The sequence below is a fragment of the Teleopsis dalmanni genome, unplaced genomic scaffold (genome assembly GCF_002237135.1).
Source record: "Teleopsis dalmanni isolate 2A unplaced genomic scaffold, ASM223713v2 unscaffolded_contig_0836, whole genome shotgun sequence".
In the NCBI taxonomy this organism is placed as follows: Eukaryota; Metazoa; Arthropoda; class Insecta; order Diptera; family Diopsidae; genus Teleopsis; species Teleopsis dalmanni.
The window spans coordinates 2501-8644 of record NW_024032218.1 but is presented as its reverse complement, the minus strand read 5'-3'; the positions used below and the strand labels follow the sequence as shown (position 1 = coordinate 8644).

Sequence of the window (6144 nt, the reverse complement as noted above, 5' to 3'; positions counted from 1 at the left end):
GAGTGTAAAATTAAGTTCATTGGAAACCAAGTTATAGAGGTACAGAGTCAAATTCAGAATTGGTAATTAATTTTATACATCTCATCTCATCTGCATGTCAATTTAGAGGGTTCAATTTTCCCCAAGTTTAATATGTAAGAACAAAAAAGAATAAATACTTTTGTGTAAAAGACCACTGATACCTCAAACATCGGAAAACTGAACTTATAACAAATGATGTTGAGGTATATGGTATATATAAGGTGTTTTTGGTTAGAAAAAGTTTTTTTTTATATGTATGCATTTAATATGGATGGATACTTACTTACTTACTTGTTTGGGCATAACAACCCGTTAACAGGTTTTGGTCAGATGATGCATGTTTCTCCAGGTGCCTCGCTGCGTGCGCGCCTTCTCCAGTTTTGTATATCAAGTCTGGTTGGTGCTGGTCTAGTTAGAATGATCCCTAATTTGATCACTCCACTGAAGATACGGTCTATCTCTATACCTTCTTCTTCCAACTATCGCTTCAAATACATTTTTGATTGGAACAGGAACATCTTCAACCATTCTCACGACATTGACCAAGCCATAGAAACCGCTGGAATGAATTTGCTAAATTATAACAATGTCATGACAGCTCGTGGTTCATTCGGATGCGGTAGTCGTCCCCAACTAGTATGGTAGATGACCAAAGATCATACGAACAACTTTTTTCTTGAACAATCCCAGTACTGCTTCATTGATCTGTGATAACGTCTATTCTTCTGCGCCATACAGAAACACAGAAAGGATGAACGACCTGTAGAGCGTAAGTTTTGTTTGTCGAGACAGAACTCTATATCCCAATTGCCTACTGAGCCCATAGTAGCACCTATTAGCAATGGTGAGTCATCGTCTGATCTCCAGGCGGTGATGCCAAGGTAGATGATAGATTCGGGTGGGCTGTCGAAAGCTGCTTTATAATCGACAAAAAGGTGGTGAGTGTTAATGTTATGTTTGTAGGGTTTTTCCAGAATTTGTCACAATTTGAAATTGTATCTACCCTTTCAGCATAATGCCACGGCCTTGAACAATTCCACAGGTAGGCCAATTGCGTCAACCACTTTGTTGTTCTTTAGTCGTTTTTTAGCAATACGCAATTCGTTCAAGCTAGATGGTGGGATTTTAACACCATCATTTTTAATTGGGAACTCCGAGAGCATTTCTTCAAGGATGGCATTGATGTTATCATTGCTAGATAGTAGTTTAGAGAAATGTTTCCTCCACAATTTTAGTAAATTCTGTGTATCCGTGATCTTATTCGTAATCCATTATTATCTTAATAAAGTTTTCTATATAATTTATTAGTAGAATGTTAACTAATAATGTTACAGTCAACATAATTAATTGAGACGAATTTTTATTGATATTTATTTTTTTCAACCCCAAACTAAGAACATAAATTTGCAGGCTTCAAAGGTACGAATTTACATTTAGCTTTCAACATGATAATAACCCAGAACATATGGATTATGATGGGCGTATGTGACTCGTTCATCATGTAAAATACACATTGCCGCAATCATCTCAATCTCCAATCTCAACCCTATTGAATATTTGTGAAAAAAATTGGATAGGCGTTCAACGAAGTCAATTATAACAACAAATGCAGAACTGAAGGTGGCACAAAAATTGATTTCTTCGATTCCAAAGCAAATAGTAGAAGAGCTAGAATTTTTCGTTGTGCCAATAATTATGTTCAGCACTGTATGTGTGTTAAAGTGTGACTCTTGAGATGTCGTACCTTTAATAACCCACTTTTAGTCAAGTTTTGATTTGCAGGTGTGAAATTTTGCTATTATACTACATTATAAATCGACCCAACATCATATGTTAAAGGCGTTTGTATGAATTGGAATTTAAAACTGAGTAGAAAATTTTAAGCACTATTTCACTGTAAAATAACCTTCAAGAAATTTTGGTAAAAACGTCGATAAACGGATTTTCTCAGCAAAAAGTTTTTCTAAATTTTTTAAAATATTTTATTTAAATTTGTTCAAAAAGAGTCAAAAGGCAGATATAGTTCTTTTTATATTAAAAAAGTTTGTCAAAAGAGATAAGTTGTTGTTGCACAAGTATGTAAGTCCGTAGGTACTAAATATTTTAAATCTTTTGAGGTTAGTTATATATATATGTTAAATACATATATTGTAAATATTTCATATAAGATATGGATGTCTATCAATTTTTTTTAATAGTATGTTCGTGAGATTTGATAGTGGCGGAAGTAGACTTATTGTGTATTATAATTTAACATATTCCGAATTTCTTCTAGTTTAAGGATCATATGTCGGTGATAACTACAGTGATGCTATGCTCTCGATCAAGTCATATCATCGAGCTTTTTCGATTTTATTTGTGATATTGCGGATACAGTTATGTTGAAATAATAGTTTTTTTTTTGTAAGTTCTACCTGGTATATTTTCTTTAGAAAACTTAACACCTTTTTTGATGTGTGATGAACTTTTTAATTTTAGTTTTATGACCTATTTCAAATGTTGAGAATGTGACAATTTAATTAATATGTATGTGTCGCCTAAATATTATCGAGTAGTTATGTTTATACTCTTCAAGAACGAATTTTAAACGTTTACATATCAGACGGAAATCTTATCTATAGTCTCTTTTTTAGCATTTTCTGCTTTTCACTACTGAAGTTGTGAAAGTGAAAGTTATTAGTAGTATTACACACATACTACAGCATCGGAAATGCAGATCTATATTAAAATTTGAGTGTATATACTGAAGAGATTCTGTTACATAACTCTATAATTGCCAATGAAAATATTTTCAAAAGGTATGTCTATTCTGAAGTGTGAAACATCAATCATAATAAAAAATATGACACAAGTGCAGAACTACAATTTGGTTCCGAAGTAATAGCACCCAAAGTGCTTATAACACCAATAGTGACTAATTGCCTTAATTTTGTTCTCAGTAAAATATTTGTTAACATTACATTTTCATAATTACAATTGTATTAAGTCAATAACCAACTTTTGTCAAGGTAAATCATTAAATAAAAGGTTTTGTACCTTAAACTTGTTTTAAGTTTGTCGAGATATACTAAAAACAGAGAAGAAGACATCTGACACTTTGTAAAATAAATAAATTCTCAAATGGCCACGATGATAGTTCGTTTTTGTTTTATTTATTTAAGTAATAAAATAATAAATAATAGATATTTAATATAACGGATTGTGTGGACGGTGTTGAATATTTGCTAATGCTCAAATATTAAAGTTAAGTCCTTTGCTCGCCTTTATATTTTAAATTTCTCCAATCTTTTTCATTCTATTTTAACATTTATCGTATATCATAACCGTAACTTAAGTATATGATATAGGGTAAAAATATGATCTGGAAAATGTTTTTGCATTTTAATATAATCATCCTTAAACGGCAAATATACCGATACCAGAATTTCTGCATATGTATTTATATACATATATCAAGTGTACTGTATTTTGTTCTGATACAAATGTGTCCTTTGAGTTTGTAGCTCATACACATGAGGTTTTCAGTGCGTATTCCCTTCTACGCAAAACGAATATTTACATTTCTTTTTATGTGAAGAGTATCCTGCTTTCTGCTTGCTTTCACCTCGCACTTTGCTATTCAAATATATGTTAATATATTAATGTTATTCCTGAGGCGAGGAATCAGACCAATATGCAAGCAAATTTCTTCGTAATGTGATGAAGAAGGAAGTCTTTTATGTGAAAACAACCAATTTTCTTCACAAACTGAAAGCAATTTTTTGTTAAGAAAATGTTCACATGTGAATATTTTTTTACCGCATGACCTATTGATTTTTTAATGCAATTTCAAGTATTTTAAATTCAACAATTTTTTTTATATATTGAAAAGAAAAAGAAAGTGAATAGTTAAAATAAACATAATTGACGATACGTATATAATATAACAAATATTGTGTATTCAATATATTCCATTAAAGAGCATTAATTTTGTGGTCCATATGTCAAACGAGGCATTAAATGTCTAGCTTAATGTTTGTCACATAATAATATTGACCATCTTATAGCTGCTGAGCACCTTGAAATTGTAAAAACCTCACACAAAAATGGAAAGAGTTTCCGTATTGAAATATTCTTCTGTGATTAGGCTTGTTATTTGCTTGGTGGATATGTCAACATACAAAATTGCTGCACAAGGGGTGTTACACCGTTATTACTCGCATTCTGAAACTGTATTACTAGGTAAAATTTGTACAACACTTAGTGAAGACTTTTCAAAACACCGAAATATGATTACTATCACACCTGTTGATGGTAGTGTAATATTAAGTACTTAATCAAATTCTATTACTGTCACAACAATCAAATAATGTGAAAGAAAGTAAGAATAAAGTGAAACGTATTCAATGTAAGCTAATTCTAAATATAATTATAAATATATATAATTCCAATATAAATAATACATTATTATTATTATATATTTAATGAGCTTTAAATTATTTATAATAAATAATTATACAGATATTAAATATTGTAATATTGTAATATATAGACATAAATAGAAAGAATAATTTTTAGTTTTTTTATATTAACATATATAAATAAATATCAATAGAGAATATTATATATTCTATATATATTATCTATATTATTGAATTGATTATTTATTTGCCCGGCTTTTTCAGCTAGGCATAACAAAAAATTATTATATACTCAACATTACTCTACCCCACGGAAATCTTTAGTAAAAGGCGAAAGATTTATTCGACAATCGAGGAAGAGTTAGAGTCAACTATTTCAATATAATTGAGTAAGTATCATTAAAATGATTATGAAAAATGATTGAGAATTATATATCTATTTATGTATGTAAAATATTTTTCATAGACTATTTAATTATAATTCTTATTAAGTGAAATTTATATTTGTACTAGATAACCCGACAAACGTTGTTTTGCCTTATAAATTATTTCTAGTTTCTAGATAAATTCTTGTGTAGACAAAAAGTAACTTACTTATTATAAGTGTGTAAGTATGTGGTATATGCATGAAATAGGCATGGAGCGCTATGAACGAAAAGAAAAATAAAAATAAAAAACGCAAAACAATATTATTTTTAATATATTTTATTATTTTTATTATTTTAACTAACAAAAGTCGAAGATAAAATCACTCAGTGAGTCTTGGATTAACTGTAAATAAGCGTTCGATTTAAATAAATTGAGACATGCATCAACTGGTGAAACTTGCTTGCGGGGCATCCATTTTTTTGTTTGAGCCCATGTGAAATAGCGTGGTACTTGTGAATAGAGTAATGTTCTTGCAAAGGCACCAAAATCATTCGTACTATTACACAATTCAAGAAATGCAGTGAGTGTAGATTTAGGTGGATTTGTATCACGATCAATCACTGTCTCGTTCGTGAAAAAAACACGCTGACCGTTTTCAAGATGGACGTCTAACTGAACAGCTGCTGGATCCCGTTCATGAATTAGAAAACCGAAGATACGCCATCAGCTTCATTGGAGCTGATGTACCGACCAATTTGGTAGAGCGTAATTTCACCGTTTTTGTTAATTGGAGGAGCACTTACATTAGTATTTTCTACTCTAAACACAGCCATATCACTGCCTTTATGGACATACTTATATATTTGATGCTCTTCACAGAACTGCAAAACTCAACATGTATATGAGCATTGTATGTCTTGCTTAGCAGAGGCGAATACGGCACCACCCGCCATTGTCCCCCATTATCGGGATTTCTTCGACGATATATTGGATATCCGTCGGTATTTGTTATAGTATCATTAGTGAAATCTTTAGAAAAATTTTTAGTACATTTTCCACCTGCCATGCAAGGCGAAGACGAAGAAACGAAATGGATGTAAATGCTCGATCTACTTGTTGGCGTAGTTACATAAAATATTAAGAAAAAAATTTTTCTTTTTCAAAAATATAAACAAAATTTATGCCAAAAAAATAAAAAATTTTTTGTTAAAGCAATAAAGATATTTTTGCTGGATAGGGACACCCTAATCACTTTAGCGGTATGAAAAATAGATAGTAGCCGATTCCCAGACCTACTGAATACGCATATAAAATTTGGTAAAAATCGGTAAAGCCGTTTCGGAGGAGTACGGTA

The 6144-nt window shown here is 30.8% G+C and overlaps 1 non-coding gene across 1 annotated transcript; it reads right to left on the bottom strand.

Annotated features, from left to right (window-relative positions):
• Positions 1 to 4672: 4672 nt before the first annotated feature.
• Positions 4673 to 4791, bottom strand: LOC119663745. Its single transcript, XR_005251062.1, has one exon. It is a non-coding gene; the product is annotated as a U5 spliceosomal RNA (small nuclear RNA).
• Positions 4792 to 6144: the final 1353 nt, after the last annotated feature.